The following is a 17,976-nucleotide window of genomic DNA, read 5'->3' as shown; positions in this document are numbered from 1 at the left end:
CTCTGGAGCTGGCCCTCAGTAATCACCTCCTTCACCCTCTCAACCGCTTCATCCTCGCCCCCTGTTCTCATCTCATCCGCCCACTCTCATCCCCCCCCCCCGATCTCCGAGACACACAGGTGCTTATGAGGAGAGCGCTTAACCCCCCCCCCACCACCTCCTCCTCCTCCTCCTCTCTCCACGGATCAACCCCACTGAAGGTGTGTGTTGGATGTGTAGAGAAATTCGGAGAGGATGGGAACGAGTGCTCCGCTTCTCCATTTCACAATCGGGCAAAAATTGGATATTGAGTGCAGGGGAGAAGCCCACTCAGGAGGAATGAATGAAGATGAACTAATTTAAACCACCCACCACATATGTAGAGGTACGAGCTGGTCGATATTATTGAAAATGGGGGGGGGGGGGGGGGGGGGGTGTAAGGGGTCCTGGGAAAGAGGGAGATTTAGTGGACGTGTCCACCTGTGTCGGCTTCCATAGAGAAGTCATCTATCATGGGTCAGACACACAGTGTGGAGTTAGGGGCCGGGGAGAGTCGAGATGAAGGACCGGTTAATTCAAGTCAGATTGCTCCGAGGAAAAGAACGGCATCAAGATAATTGCATTCATTGCGAGTGGAGAGAACTTGGGGCAATCACTGCATGGCTATTTATACATTTTTACAGATATAAACTTTTACTGGAAAAAATGTCCACGTTCCATAAGACTCAGAACGTATTCCATGCATTTATATCCTGCTGATGTCATGCTGTACCATTGTACTTTTGAATTTTCACCTATGGCTACAGCCTATCGCATGCCTGCCATAGTGATAGAATGCTTTTTTGTATTAATGTAGAGCGATATGCATATTGTATGTCCTCTTGTACTGAATGTGAGCTCCCGTTGTCCCTGTATCATGTGTCATTATGTACTGTTACTGTGTTGATTACCCATACATCTCTGCAACAATATTACCAAGACAACTTCCTGTAACTTTATTGCACAAATCGGAAAAAAAGAAAACCCATTGATTCCTTAAAAGCAGAGGGCATCAATTTAAGCATCTTAATTTGTCAGCAAAAGCGGCCGGCGTCTCAATAAACAAACTCCATTAAACCCAAGCTGAGCACATTTACATTCCAGCAAACAGCTTGCAATTACCCGTTTAGATGGCATACGTTGGCAATTAATACAGCAATCTTCCTTAATGCCCTACCTAGGGAATTTGTAAACATCAATTATATGAAATAAGAGAGCCTCTAAGATAAACAGCCACACGCTTTGCTGCAGTCACGGTATGATATTGGCAATAAAAAAAAAAAACATCTCGCCGGAAACTAATACATTACATTCCCAAATTAACCACCTCCCAACATATCATTTTCTGAGTGAGAGATATTCTGCTGGTGGGTGTGAAAACCACCCGAGCCTTTGCCACAAAACCAACTTGGCTCTCTTTGACAGACAGATGAGGGGAAAAAGGAAAAACAGCCCTTCAGGTAAAAATCACCCAGCTCTGCTCCACAGTCAATAGGACTAATCAGACTGGTCCGTGCACATTATGCTAACAGCTTCTGGTCCATAACTACTTCCAGCATCAATCGCGCCCATCAACCATGGGCTTTATGGTCAGATCAATAGTCAGTCTTCACCACTGTCTCCCATGCCCTGCGGAAGATGAGGCCAGTTGATTGGGAGGCTGGACAGAAAAGACCCAACAGTCTGCTGCAGTAGTTACATGGACTGATGGGTAAAGTAATTCCAATTAACATAAAACAGAGGAGAAAAGCCCATTAGCCCCTCTCTCTAAGGGTGGCGTTCACATCAAGCATCGAGAGCAGTGGTTCTCAATCCTCGTCCTAAGGAGTCAGACTCCTGCTGGTTTTCTGTTTTACCTTGTAGCTGATTACATTCACTTGGTGTCCCAGGTCTCATTCAGCCCCTGATTACACCAAATGAATGAAAATCACTGATCTAGAGCATTTACTTAGTTTGTTTCATTTGGGCAGGTGAGAACAATGACATTTGAATTTGGATGGCACCAAATAACGGCATTGAGACACCTGAAAATGCAGTTTATTAGGAGTGAGAACGTAATCTGAAACAAACTGCAGGAAACAACCCCAAAATGTTTTATGGTTATAAGAAGATGCAGCTGTTTCTTCGTGTGTTCTTGACTGGTGGTTAAGTCCATCATGCTTAGCTGAAGTTACAGGGGCTGGAATCCGATTTGTTTCGACTCCCTCTGTCGCCAAAATCTCCAACCTGGCAGGGTGACAGGTTACCAAATCTCCGTACAAAAAACAAGCTTTTTGTGAGTCCATGTGACGTTTGTTTACAAGCCCTGGTTTGCTTGGGAACCTAAATGAACCACATACAAAAATACAACAAACTAAGGCTCAGACCAAAGAAAACGAACAGTAGATGTGATTGCACCCTAAGTGTGCTGATATCATCTCAACTCCGTTTTAAGCAAGCGGTACTAATGAGATAAGTTGCACGGAATAAGATCAAGTCAGTAACATCTGCTACTAAGGTAGCCATAGTTAATGACATAATCCTCCTTGTTGAGCTAAACCTAACTAACCTTTACGTCGGGTTACCCCAGGGTGAGGCTTTAAATGGCTTAGTGACATCTCAGGCTCTGTTCGTCAGATGGCAGAATATGAGTGCATTAAGGTCTGACTGAGTCACCGCATATCGACTGCACACTTTCCAAGCACCAAGGAGGAAAGAACGTATAATCCCAGACCCCAGGAGTCCACTTTAACTAATTACCAGGCTGCGCGCGCAGATGCTGTATCTGTTAAACAAGTGAGATGGCAAGTTCCTAGTCAGGAGCAAAGGGTCCTCCATTGCAATCATGCTTTCTTTGTAATCAAGGCCTTAAATGAGTGGACCTTTTCAATTGTTGAAGCAATAAAGACACTTGATTAGCTGTATTCAAATAGTGAGACTAATAACATGAGGAAGAACAAACCGGGTATAAGCAACAGAGAGCCTCACTGCCTCTTAATTTAACTAAAGGAGCATATGGACACAACCACTTAATTGAGAAAATAAATTACTTTTCATTTAAAGCCTACTGGATGGATGATACCAAATTGAATACTCAGCATGGTACTGTGAGGATACATTTCTTAGAGAAGGAAGGCATTTTACATTGTACATTAAATTTAGCCACGTGTCATGTGAAACTAGTAATTCATGATACAGGGGCTGTGTTAGAAAAAAACCAATAGTACAATAAATAAACCCTTATATCTAAATTAGTGTCCTTATTTCGTTTGCCAGTGTCGGAGAGGGTCTGCCCGGTGCTGTTAAACACACATAGCAACTTTCCAGGACAGCCAAATAAAAACCATTATATGTTCATGAAATTGTAACAATCAAGAGCGGGTTCCTGCCATCTTCAGCTGGCAGGAACTAGCTCTAATCTAGCTAACTGCTATCTGAGAGTCTAATTGGGGATGGGCATCCAAGGACATTTCCGTAGAATTAATTGGAGAGATTCCTGGCAAAAACACAGGCCCACATGGCTGGACTGAAACTTCAATGCAGAGTCTCTAACAAAGACCGGCCTAATGCTGCAGCTGAAATCTTAGGCCTCCAGACATCCAGTGAATCCACTTGAATAATGTGGTTCAATTGACAAGTCCCGATAAGATTAGTCCAAGACAAAAGATAGAAGTAGGGGAAGGGAGTTCAAAATCTACTGAAAAAGTTTTCTTTAAAAGTGAATGAACTTTTTTAAACAGCGGAAGGATTAGTCAGGCTAAGGTTGGGTGTTTGTCCTCTCTTTGCCCCGTCTAGCTCAGCAGCAGCTCAGCAAAAGTTCAGCAAAAAAAAAAAATACACTACCAGTCAAAAGTTTGGACACAACTGATTGAATGTTCTGTGCTTTTCATTACCTTAAAGCCATTTTAATCTTAAGGCGTATGCTTAAATGCTTGAAATGTGTTTCTTAGACAAATATAAATAGTGAAGTTGATGCCCATGTATGAATTTTCCTTCCAAAGCCAATGCCTTTCCATCAAGGGAAAGGGCGGCTACTTTAAAGAATCTAAAATATAAGATAGTTTTGATTTGTTTAACACTTTTTTGGTCACTGCATAATTCCATTTGTGTTGTTTCACAGTTTTGATGTCTTTACCATTTCTTTAAATGTGGAAAATAGTCAAAATACAGAAAATGTGGTGCGTCCAAACTTCTGACTGGTAGTGTTACATGGTTGCCATCCTGTCAGGTTTCACTAAGAATAGGATTTTAGCATCGTAAAGAGGAAGAAAAACTAATTCACAGCTAGACCGAGAAGCTCTGCACACACCACCAACCAAGAAACTGAGATTCCCCTCTATGCCTCCGTGTCTTTCCGACCGACAAAGCTTTCCCCCCTTGAGACCACAAATTTCTCAGTGTCACCTTAGGAATGGCACAGGAAAATGCTGAGGTGAAACTCTCACAGTTTTTTTTTTTGCTCGTGGTGGACCTCATTTTCTCCCACCTCTTCAAGTCCCCGTATCCCTGCAACTTTGAAGTCCAGCCAGCAAAGGGCTTTGAAAAAGCCTGCAATCTCCCCACCATGACCAGGCACAGGATTAGCCAAGCCCTGCAGGATTGAGTGGAAAGAGGACGGAAGAGGGCTGGAGGAGGAGTAGGGCCGTTTCCACAGGGGGAGTGTATGCGCAAGCAGTTCTCCCTCTGGCCAGAGCTGGGGGGGATTAACAAGCTACTAGGGAAGCAGAGAACAGACCTCCAGCCCCTTTTCTTGAGTTCCACTGAAACCAATTTGCAGCAGAGAACTGAGGGAGGCCGCTAATTCTGCCCATAACCTCCTCCTGCTTCAGCTCAGTGTCTTTGTTGTGCTTCTCAACAGGATCTGCCTTTGTGAAAAAAGACAAGACATATTCAGGATGCCCAAGTTCGTTCGCAGCCAGCCGGGGAAACATGCATCTACAAAGGCTTTAAAGTATTGATAGAGGAACTTCACTGACTCGACATTAAAATTTCAGTGTTTACGAAGCAGGGAAAACAAGCAGTTAATCTCACTATCATTATTTGATATGATCAGTCACCGGGAAGTCTCCCTGGAAAGTCTTGTTTTCCTTCATGGGCCAAAACAACAGAGGTTATTCAACTTCCCCCCCATTTTGACTTCCGATACTTGCCCACATTGTGAATATTTCATAAATGTTCAGCTCGGAATACTTTTTTCTGACATAAATTTGCTGGTTTATTACAAAATTTTTGAAAAAGCGGAATAAATTGTGCTTATCAAGTTTACACGCCGTCTAAATTTCAAAACCTTCCTTGACATCAGCGGAATGGCTAATATAACCGACTACCAAATACCTAAAAAAAAAGTGCTTTATTTTAGGGGAATAGGCAAGAAGGAGAAATCTCTTTCAGGCTCTTCTTTGACAATGAGTTACTGAATTAATGATGAGACTGATTATGTGAGGTTACCAACCACTCACCAGCTATGGCAGTCTATTGACCCTCTTCCTTCCTCAATGTCTCATTGAGATGCAATAAATTCACAAAATCTACAACGTTTCAGAATGCAATAAGACGACACTAGAAATAAGTAACAGCAAGTTTGCTTAGCAGTGAAGAGGTTGGAACAAACAGGCCTTGATTCAGAAAAACACCGGGCCACAGACTGCTGCTTCTAACATCAGTGCTTTTCAAGTAATGGGGTCTTTTGTCTTATCTGTGACTGAAAGGAGCTTGAGGACTTTGCCCTCCATCCCTTTGTTGTTACAGAGTCTCTTGTGGAAATGGAAGATTGGCCCATAGGCGTGGGTGTGTGGGGAAGAGCTAGGCGGCCGCGCAGGCACATCAGACTTCAGTGGTCTTAATAAAGCTTCCCTCTATCCACCCCAGAGATCTCCTCACCCCAATTATACGCCTGACACCTCTACTCTCCTCCTCCTCATCCTCCTCGTTTCTCACCCCCACCCCCTCGCCCCCCTCCCCCCCCCCCCGGTTCCCAGCTCTGATCATGGCTCTCCCTTTGCTATGCTGAGCGCCCTGGAGGCCCACAGAATATCAGGCTGCTGGTGGCGTTTGCTTCACAGCCTGCTGTCTGAATTGCATCAGAATATATCGCTTCTGAGAGTATTGATGAAAGATCACTACTGTTCAGGCCACAAGATCGTATTAAAACTTCATTCCAACTTATAAAAGCCAAACTGGTCCCAGATGAGCAGTCCCATTCCCTTTTAATTCAACTACAGTGAACATCTGAGGACCCAGTCTGGCCAAGGGATATTTGGTTGTTGTTGTTTTTGTTAATTTTAAAGCTTTACATTTAGGAATTTGTTTCTTCTCATCAAACCTGCGACCTTCTACCTATGGGCAGTTTATCTGTCCCACTGTGCCACCCAGGTATGACTTAGAAAGTAGGGGAGAAATGTAAAAAAATAAAAAATGTACATAAAGGGTAAGAATGGATACAAATCAATTAAAAAGAACAATTATACCATCAAATTGTCGCCTGAGACTAAGGACGCGTTCACATGAAGCATGCTTGGAGCAATCTATTCTGTTCATTAAAATGTAAACATATTCCTCTGGATTCTTGAGGTCCATTTGTTTCAGATATGGTTTTCAGTGGGGAATCTGTGAAATGATAAATGTTTGTATGATGTATCTTGGTACACAACAGCAGGACAGAGCGGGCTGAACTTGCTCTTCCGGGTAGAGTTTCCCACCCCAAGTATTCAAAATGGCCGGCATGTGAATAAGGTCAATAAACGAGCTGCTTGTGAGTCCTTTTGTTTACAAGTCCTGGTTCACTTGTAATTGGGCAGTGTGAACCTAAACGAACCAAACACAAAAATGTAACAAAAAGTAAACTTTCCCACCAAAGAAAATGAACTGTAGGTGCGACGAACCCCAATGCTCCCATCAACATCTCACGCCATAACATCCGCAGACAAACCAACAACAAGTCCAACAACAAACGGCTCAAGAGAGGCACACAACAAAGCACCAAATTGCCACTCCTGCTGTACCGTCTATTGTCACTTGTTTTTGAGACATTTTTGCTGGTTTTACCCTCGGACACTTCCAAGGTCACAGCAGGCCTGCATCTGGCCAGCCATCTGTTTCCAGCCGTCCCATGAGGCGGCCTGTCATCGGCGCTCCTTGGCCCTGTCCTCTACTGTCCACACTCAAGCTCACTGGGGAACGCCAAGCCAGACACAACGGCTCTTCATTGAGACTACAGGTTTCTGAGGCATTTATGCAGCTGTTTCCCCTTTCTACTACCAACTTGACAATTGAGTTGACCCGACTCCGCAAACTTCAATTGGATGCGAACATTACATTGTGACGCAAAAACTGAAATATGGAGAGTCATGATATACATCGTAGAGCTAAGAAATGTATTGTAATATGAGTTGACAAACTATATTTGAGCAACAAAAGGCAAAAATGACATTTTCATTTTCATAAGAATTCATATTCCTCCCATGCTTGCTCTTTCATAGAAAACTTAATCATCAATCATCAACACAGCATTGCGTATTGTGTGCGCATTGCTATACCCTTAAACTCAGCTGATGCATAGCAATACATCATTGGTAATGTTATTTCAATTGACCTTAAACTAATGTTGTCCTTGGACTTGGAGAAAATTTCTTAACAGAGAATATATTCCTTGCAAAGGTTTGCCAAATAGTTCAAGACTGATTGCTAATTTTTGATTAAAACTTTAATTAATTTGAATTGATGAGATCTAATTTAAAAAGCTGCGTCAGTAGCAGTATTTTCACCAAGGGTCAATTAATTAAGCGGTCTCTATAGATGTCTCCTGAAAGTAGACCTCGCTCCGTCACATTACATCCAATTCAATCTGAACACTGCATTTGAAAGATCAGTGAACAGAGAATCCATACCTCTCCCAACCAAGTGTTCGTTAACTTTTAATTATATCCATTTTAGAAACTGTATTCTTACCTTTGCATTCAAAACAGCCTGACTGCAGTGATCCTCCAAGCTGGTTAGTACAGCAGGTCGGTACAGGCTGGTTAAGACAGCGGTTATGAGTAAACAAATGCCAGTGTATCTGTGGGGGAAAAAAATAGAGATTATAATTACGTCTGTGAAAACAATATCCGAGACAAAAGTATGGACAGCTTACTCACAATGATCCAATCTAAGTTTTTAAAGGCAGTCAAAGAGTCCTGTCAGTCAAAACCATCAGCCAACATCAGGTAACAATTTGTAAATTAGGCAGCAGTCTTGCCTAGTAAACACATGATACCGGTTAGTGAGGTTATGGACCAACATCTTACAAATAAAGAGTTGTCTTTTTCCTCCAAGAACTCTGAAAAACCAAACCTATGAATAACAATGTCAGACTATTCATGCTGGATATGCTATGCTCTTTTGTCATGATCCATTGAATATTTCAGTTTAAAATGTGAAGCAAAGTTTATAGATACATTATAGAAAAGACATGGTTAATGATCTCTGCATGACAGCAGGATGCTTTTACAATGATAAATGAACAAAATCTTTTGACAAATCCCAGACCTGAAAGCAGCCAAATCTCATGGCAACACAGCTCACAATCTGCTCTGGCAATCTGCTCCCTGTAAAATAGGCAATAGGCTTCAGTTTGCCAGTTCCCAATGCAAAACAGAGCGCCTTATGATACTACAACAACACCAAAAAAAAAAGTCCTCAACAAGCTTCCTTTGACCGTCCCGTCACTGATGTCAATAAAACAGCAAAGTGAACTTTAGGAAAAGTGAAGTGACAACCTGGCTTGACTTGATAAGCAATTTTCACCCCTTTTAAAGAAGCTGACACCTAGAAATACAGCAAATATAGGAAATTATGTGCTCTGTGCTGCCGCTGTTGATTAGTTTTCTATTGAACTTTTGAGTGAAAAACGCAATCTGAGGGCAAATCTCAAGGGTCATTTCAGGGGTTATTGTGCCAAGTTCAAATTGACAATTTGAACACAATGAGCATTATTCAAGCTCTACAACTACTGGTAGTCCTGACATTCGATATCAAGGGGTTCGTCACTGGCTCATGAGTCCACAAAGTGTCTCTCTTAAGACAAAGGCTATCAATCAAAATTAACATTTCAGAAAGTCATTAACCCGGCCATTGTTCTGGAAAAGCTGAATTAACAACCTTCTACGCAGCTGTTATTTATAACTGAACACAAGACAGTTAACTATGATCATCCATGAAGCTTTTTGGAGACGCTGTGCAAAATAATGACCTAGTTTGATCCTAACCTCCACAAAGACTAATTCTGACAAATGGAGATGATGGGGGTTTTGACCTCAAGCCCAGCACATCGCAAGTAGCTGAGGCAGTGAAGACTTGCAGCGGCAGCATCCTCTGGATTAGCGAGCGTACCAGCTGGCAGCCACATGCTGATGATGGTTCAGTTAAGGTTAAGGCAAAGCCCGCTCTCCAGCTTATTTTTCTCCTCCGTGTTCTCAAGTTCTCTTTGTTTTGACAAAAGGGCCGCGAGCGCAGGGAAGGAAAGTACGACCGCTGCTTTGTGTATCAATAACAGCCTGTTCGGGGTAGGGTGATACGAGCGGGCGTGTGGCCAGAGCGCTGTTATTTTCTTATTTCGGGGGTATGGAGTGAAATGGTGATCGATGAGTGCTTGTGCTTACCATCTGTAGGAACTCTAATAGATCGGCTCTGAACTCACAGCACCGTCTGGGAAAAACAACACATAATATTAAAGGCAGATAAGGCTTTGTGGGTGCAGCGGAAACCAAATTCCAGTGAAGGCTCGACAGAAATTCCAATCTCCAAAGCACTAAAAGTTCCCAGACTACAAATTACCCCTAAATGCAGATTAATTTAACAGAGCATGTTTGTGTTTTATAGCATAAGTAGGAAGGGGTTCAGCACCGCAGATCAACTGGCCATCTGTTAGAAGCACGCCAACATGTCCTCCATCATTTTTGATAAATGCAATTTAGCAATTGGTAGGCAAGGAATGGGGGGATGGTTGAACTGTTGGTGCAGTCAGATTGGGCAAGGTTCAAAAGCCCATAACATCTAGTGGTGATTAGTCTTGCTGTTCAAAATAAGAGGGGTGAAAAAAAAAAGAAACTCATCTCATTCTCAAACTGTGCAATCTAAGTTGCCATCGGATGAGGCAAGATGAGACAAACAACTCAAGGAACATTTTGAAACACACACAAAGAGTAAAAAAAAAAAAAAAAAGTAAAGAGAGAGGGTTTGGATTTTACGGTGCCAGCTTAATCTGTTCTGACCGAGTGAGGAGAATGAAAAAGGAGGAATGATTCCCTGACCAGAGTCGCTCGGTCCAGCCTGGGCGCCGACTCAACTCCTGACGAAATAAACACCATCCTTCAATGTGAACAATTTCAAAACCACAACTTGGAACCACAACTGAGTGCGTAATCAAATCAATGTTTGGCCTCTGGGCCATTGGACCGGATGTTTGTGCTGCTTGTTTGCTCGCTTGGGCTATCTGAAGCTCCAGGCCTACTTAATCTGCAGTATCGATTATGGATGCATCGACTCCTAAAGCCTCACACCTGTGGGCTGCCTTTTCCATTGATTCAGTAAAAGGATACTAGATGGTGGAATAGCAGATGACGCCACAACCTCTCCGGTTATGCCAACTTCCATTAACAAGGCATGAGCAAACAACACATGTTCAGGGGAATGCAGGGAAGGAAGAGCGCGAGGATGAATCGGACCTGTGTCGAGCAATATTTGCTAATAAATCTTGATTTCAATCTGCGTGAAGTACCAGATGGGTGGGGTTCACATGGAGAACAGAAGGATAGAGGAAGGGTTATCGTAAAAAACCTCACCCCCCCCCCCCCCCCCCCCCCGTTAATACTGACCTGGCAGCAGTTTGATTATTAGGAAGCCCATAGCCGGAAGACTTAGCCGCTTCATCATCCCAGATCAAACCCCAGGGTGCGGGATTTGGACTGCGGCTCAGCATTAGGAGCTTCTTGGGATCATCCACAGCTCAAGACCAGTGGGCAACCACTTAAAAAAAGTCATCAGTCAAAAGTTTGGACACGCATTTTTCTTTCTTTTTTACCATTTTTTTTTACCATTTTAGAATAATAGTAAAGACATCAAAACTATGAAATAACACAAAAAAGTGTTAAATCAAAGCTATCTTATATTTTAGATTCTTTAAAGTAGCCGCCATTTGCCTTGATGGAAAGACAAAGGCTTTGGAAAGAAATTCATACATAGGATCAACTTCACTATTTATATTTGTCTAATAAACAAATTTCAAGCATTTAAGCATAAGCCTTTAGATCAAAATGACTTCAAGATAATGAAAAACATAGTACATTCAATCAGGTGTGTCCAAACTTTTGACTGGTAGTGTACCTCTCTCCTTAGCTCTTATTTTTGTTTCTTTTTTTTATTTCTTTTCCTGACACTTTTCTCTTAAATTATCATTCCATGGTCACAGGAATATTGTCCGGGGGATCCAAAACAGAGTATGGGCCAAGTGGGTTTTGAAAGCCAGAAATCTCATCAGCAGGCCAAGTCATCATTAAGTCACCAGTATTGATCAACAACCCCATCAGCACAGATATATATCATGGTCATTTTGTGCTATGGGACAGTAAAAATCTTACTTAATGCACCTTTAAGCATTTTCTATCAGTTTCACTCATTGTAAGTCAATCTGGATACGAGCACCATCTAAAATCCTAACTGTAAATCTCCTCTTTATTAAAAGGGTTCAGCAAAAGGACACAATGATGCCTCCAAAGTTTGGTGCTTCTTCAAGCAAAAAACAAGCCTGCTTAAAATATCACGGCCACCCGCCCTGATAGGGAAAAATTCAGGTTAGAGGGTGATGATGAGCTCTATGTTTCTGTCTTATTTGTGACCTTTCTATTTCACTTGAGGAGACGGGAGACATTTAAATGGCAATCTGCCTTTCCAGACACTGGATAAGGACTAACTTTTTATTCATAATTACAGCTGTCCTCTGGAAACGCATCAAAACTAGCCACGTGTGAGCCCCAAACCGCTGCTCAAAAATCATATGATACATCAGCAGTTCTGAAAAAAAAGCCAAAAACCCCCTGAGCACTTCTCGGGAACACACCATCTTTTCATAACTTGGTGGGCTTATTGGCTGAAAGTGAATGATTGCTTGGAAGAAGATGATTGACAAAACAGCAATAAATTAGTTGGAAACGGTCACAACAGTATCATCAGTGGATGTGCGTTTTCAACAACAACTATTCAATCCGGGAGAGGGAACAGGGAGTGTGGCCTCTTCTGTCTTCCACCAAATGCCAAACAAGCCAATGATCATCTGGCAAACAGACCGCACTGCTGCCCTTTCTCCACTCAGCTGTCTATTAAAGGAAAACATGTGGTCCAGTGTCTTGTTTCAGGGAAAGTGAAAACACACACCCGCAGAGGTACACAGTCGAGCGGAGGAGGCAGGCTGCATGTTGTGACTGCGAGTCTCTTTCGCCTTCCTTTGTACCACATTCCCTTACTCTACATCTCAACATGGGGTAGGGGGCAAGTTACTTGACCGCCCGCCCCCAACTCCCTTGACACCCACTAAAGAAAATCAATCAGTATTCAGGTCATGCCACAGGGCCCCCCCCTTAACTCGCGACCCCTGACCCCAGCAGGGTTCTCCTCAGAGAGCGTGACAGGGATTTGTCTGTGCTGCCAGCGTCTGCTCAGTGTCCGACGTTAACAAAGTCCTCGTGTCGAGGGGAGGGGCGAGGAGCCGACCCCCGTCCGCTGCCGACACAATCAATCCAGCTGAAGAGTTCAAGGTGGTCTGACCCGCATCTGACCCCCCGCCTCTGGAAACATGGTTACAAGCCTTTCCTAGCCGACTCCCCCCCCCTCCCTCCCTTCGGATCTAGGGAGAAACAGAGGATGCGCTCAAATTTCGATGGGTGCCCCTGGTAGGGAAACCAATCTCGAACGCATTTACTCACTCATATTTCACTTCACCCGACGCCGTGACATCGGAACGGCTGAGAAGCCCTGTTTCTGTCATGGGAAGTGCAAGGGGGGGCAGAATTAGCATAGCGTAATTACACTGGGGAAAGATCCAGTTAGCGCTATACAATATCGCAGACTCCAAGGAGCAAGACATAGCCCATAATTTGCCATTGTGCTCCCTATCCAATTGACAGCCGGTCTATGATATTGGAGATTAATGTCGGAATTCAGACTGTTAGTTTAACTGATGGTGCATTCAGTGATAATAACCAGGGTCTTGCACACAGTGAATCTGATGAGCAGCCGCGCACTAGGTCTACACCGCTTTCCCTCCCCTCCATAGGGTATTATCATGCTAATCTAAAAGGAGAGAGAAGAAGAAGAAGAAGAAAAAATACATTTTACTGAATGAGGAAATATAATAGGAAGTTGGGACCTCTGGAGCCGAATGGAGACAAAAGAGGGGCACATTCATCCGCCTCAGCCTGAGCGAAGCCGGGGTGACAAATGGACACAGACATTATGCCGGCTGGTTAATTAAAAGAACATAGCCTAATTAAAAAGATCTTTCTGGTGAATGGCCCCACCTCGACGCAATGGCTGACCTGTGTCTCCCGCACATGTTGGGCAGGAGAGTCAGTCAGCCTCTCTCTATTACGCATTCAATTTTCACATCAGAGCAGCTTCGACTGACAAGTGGCAAACACCAAAATGGAACGCGCCGCAGGAAGCGTGCGAGATCACCGTTGGGGGGCCGGAGCTGGTTAAATGAGACATGATTTCCATTAGACAGTCGATGAAACTTGCGTAAGAGGTTTGATAAAAACTTAACTCCACTTCTCTTGAAGAAAACTTTTCTCATCAATTTCTTTCCATCCAATTATTCCATATGTACAGTCTTGGAATATGTTCGAAGCCACCGGGGATTTCGGCTATCAGCGCTGCTAATAAATGTTCATACGTTCATAATGTTAAAAGTATGCTTGGATATAGGCTTTGTGGTGGCAGAGAGAGAGAGAGAGAGAGACAGAGACAGAGAGAGAGAGAGAGATAGAGAGTTATATTACTGCTGATAATTATTGATTTTGTTTAATTATTACTGACTCGATACACTATACTCCTACGTTTCTGTTCTGTCATGCTAATAAAGCAGATTTGAATTTGAATTGAGAGAGTGAGTGAGTGAGCGAACATAAATGTGAGTGAAGCTACTTTCAAACAGGATGTGAAAACTTCTAAAAACCCATTATTTCAAATGGCTTGCGAATACGAATACGAATACACTTACGACCCAAGTTCAACCTTGTTGACCTCTTGCACCGCGCTGTGTGATAAAACCCTCGCACGTCCAACAGAAACGACAAGGGAAATAGCCGGCCAGGAAGGGAAAGGAAATGGAGAAAAAAATCTATTCTAGCAGTATCAGAATTTCCTAAATTATACAACACAAGTCTGAAGTTGTTGTATAGGGACCTCAGTAGAAAAGCTCTCTCCTGGAAGCATGTTTCTAACCAAGCAGGCTAGAAATGCAGTGGAGATTAGCAATCTATGACCACTGGATGTTAAATTTTCAGTTCCCTAGACTTGTTCTACATGTGGCTAGATAACGAGCTAGGAACGGCTCTTCTCAACTCTTCTTGAAAACTTTGCCTATTTTTTTTAGCACAATCCTAGCCTGACATTCAGACTGAATGGCCATTTCATTCTCACTCCATTATTCAGCCTGAGATTGCCTCCTAGTTAGCAGTTTTCTGTGTGCGGAGGTGTTGATTTTCCCCGAACCAATCACTAGTGACTGATGTATCTGGCCGCTCTGATGTTATTTTCAGTGACACTGATGCTGAGTGTATTTACTAACTTCACCAAGAGTGTCGGTCGTTTTGGACAAAAAGATCTCATCTTTGCAAAGACAATATGTTGGTTAAGGAGGTGATTTCAACAAATGTTATTCTGCTGAAATGTTGCATGAGCGGTTGACCCACAAAAGCGCCGATTGGCTCGATCGTTTCTCAGAGTGAGAACAAGCCGTCGGCGAGAGCAACACCGGACTCTCTGAACCGCTTGACAAAGTTCAGGAGTCTGGAACCAGGCTCGCACAATCTCGACTTCCCCAAACATCTAGTTGAGCTGTACCACACAGCGAGCGCCAAGCAAAGCTAAGACGCATGAAGGTGAGTGAGGGAGTGAGATAAAGAGTGAGAGAGAGAGAGTGTGTTGCCCCCTTCATTCCTCTCACCCATCCGTCCATCAGTGGACTGTGACATGAAAGTAATACCAGGGTTTGGTGGTCGGCGCCTTGTTTACCCCGAGTTGTTTTCCGAGCCGTCAGTCACCGGCGATCGGCCCCTCGGGGAGAGACAGTGGAGGCGGGGAGATAATGTGGGAAAGCAATAAAGAGAGATCAAACATAGCCGACAAGGATGCGTTGGACCAGGGAAGAGGTGTGTGTGTGTGTGTGTGACAGAGTGGGAGGTGTTATGTTGAGTTTGTGTCTCTCAGTGGAAATAAGTTTACCTTCCCTGAGTAAGATAATGAACATGTAGTTCCAACTCTTAACAGCCCTCCACATCCATGCAGGCGCACACACACACACACACACACACACACACACACACAGGGATGCACAATCATCACTAAAATGACTATCCTGATTACCTTGAGATTGTGATCACGATTATTAATCACGATTACTAGTCTTGATCATTTGAGGCACAGAATATGACTCAAATCCACTTTTTGCACAATGACGACCATTTTCAGCTACAGCAGACATGAAAAGAAATGTTTCAAAATTGCCAATATTCAACGGTTATTAACTGTGGAAACTAAACTTGCAATATACAAATCATGCACAATTAATTGTGCTGCCTTACACACAAACAGACACACACACACACACACACACACACACTCATGCACCCTCCCTCACACACACACACACAAACAGGGATGCACAATCACCGCTAAAATGATTAACTGATTACTTTGAGATTGTGATCACGATTATAAAATCACGATTACTAGTCTTGATCATTTGAGGAACAAAATGTGACTTAAATCCACTTTTTGCAGAACGACGACGATTTTCAACTACAGACATTCTACATGAAATGAAAAGTTTAAAAACTGCCAATATTCAACGGTTATTAACTGTGGAAACTATATACAATATACAGTCATGCTTCCTTACACACAAACATACACACACACTCACTCATGCACCCTCCCTCACACACACACACACACACACACACACACACACACACACACACACACACACACACACAGCTACACGGGTGAGTCAACACATGGTTAAACTGACACACACCCGTGGAATGGGAAGAGTTCAGGGCACTGGAGGGGAGGAGGGGGTGTGTTTTACTCACCCTGGACTGGTGCCCGGGTTGGATTCATATGACACTAACTGAGACCCCCCCTCCACCCGCCCCACCCCCGTCCGCCCCCTCCCCATAAACCCCCACTCTCCCCCCCCCCCACAGACCGGGTTTAAAAATAGCCTCGATTCGATGGAAAAGAGCCCGGAGTTCTGAGAAACGAAGGAAAGCGATCATGCTAAGAGTAGGCGGGTGGACTTATCTTACACCATGTCCGAGCCAAACACTTCATATTCGCTGCACATATGGTGACCGCTAAAACACACACACACAAATAACAATGTGATAGCCCAAGTATAAAGTCTAAATAAAAAAAACAGCAATCACACACACACAAATACATGTGCACAGGTAACACACATTTACATACATAGAAGCAGATTCAGAGGGAAATCTTCAAAGAAGCACCACAGCACAATCTAAATTTAACATATTCCAAATTTAAAGCAAGGGGGGGGGGGGGGGGCTTCACGCAAAGTGTTGTTTGTGGGAAATCGGCCACAATTCATATCTACATAGCGCAGGGTGCATGCATAAGAAAGCGGATAAAGAGCTTGAGGCAGAATGAGACTTAGGAATCAAAATCTCTGTTGGCGCTTTTTTAAACCATCAATGAATCTTTCACCTAAAATTAGGCCTTGCAGAATATAGCCCAAGTCGTCGAGGAGCCTCACGCTGTCCAGAGCGAGTACAGTACAGTAGGCGATACGAGACCGGGACTGGACTCGGCCAACTTTTCAAGTAACAAGGTCAAACCGCACTGCTATTTTTGGAAAGTTGGGAAATTGGATGCAGTTAGCGGTGCTCATTGACAGCACGCATGTCACATAACACTGGTGAGAAGGCAGCGCATTTCATTTTCAAAAAAAGACGTGTGATAATTCTCTAAGAAAACGCCGCCACGTTTTTTTATCCCAACGCTTAAATAAATTAAATGCATGTGAATACCTGTCACCTTCTGAGCGTGTGCGGAGCTGGAATAGGGATGTGATGAGGCATTACTTTGTGAAAGCAGCGGCTTTGGACGAGGAGGAGAGAGCGAGAAAAAAGAAAAAAAATCCTTATCTTAGGTTTTTAATTTCCTGCTTCATTTCACGTTTCAGGACCATAAAAATTCTCATTTCGAAAAACTGCAATAAGCAACAATGAGACATGATCATAACTCAGAATTACTTCTATAGTAAGTAAGCGCCAGACTCCCCCCCCCCCCCCCCTCATGCAGTCGGCCTAATTGCTTTACAGCCTAGATGTGACAAGCCAGACAATTGCCGTGCCAAGGATTATCAAAGGAGAAACCTTTAAAAACCATCAACACAGATTCAATTCCTAAGTCTCATTCTGCCTAAAACTCTTAACCTACTTTCCTCTGCACCACCCTGCAGATCTGTCCTGCTGGTTTTCCAAGAACAACACTCTGCCTGCTCCCACACTTAAAAGTCTTGGGACGCGTTCAGTGTGTTTTTCTAGTCGATTTCACTCCACCGGGATCCGCAACACCACCAGCGACGGTGATTCTAGCAGTGCAGCCTAAACTTCTGCAAATCATTCAGTGACTTGGATGCCGTTCATTCACACTCACAGCTTTTAGTCTCTCTCTAAAGATAGCCTTCACGAGATAACC

At 43.5% G+C, this 17,976-nt stretch overlaps 1 protein-coding gene across 1 annotated transcript in view; it reads right to left on the bottom strand.

Annotated features, from left to right (window-relative positions):
- Window positions 1-8,020, bottom strand: part of sema6cb (semaphorin 6Cb) — a 114,407-nt gene extending 106,387 nt beyond the window's left edge. The window contains exon 1 of the mRNA XM_071904903.2: window positions 7,945-8,020. The gene's annotated coding sequence lies outside the window, so the exon portion shown is untranslated. The remainder of the gene's footprint in view (window positions 1-7,944) is intronic.
- Window positions 8,021-17,976: the final 9,956 nt, after the last annotated feature.

This window comes from Centroberyx gerrardi, chromosome 12, assembly GCF_048128805.1.
Source record: "Centroberyx gerrardi isolate f3 chromosome 12, fCenGer3.hap1.cur.20231027, whole genome shotgun sequence".
NCBI classification, from domain to species: domain Eukaryota; kingdom Metazoa; phylum Chordata; class Actinopteri; order Beryciformes; family Berycidae; genus Centroberyx; species Centroberyx gerrardi.
Note: the sequence above shows the minus strand (reverse complement) of the source record. Positions and strands in the feature narration are given on the sequence as shown.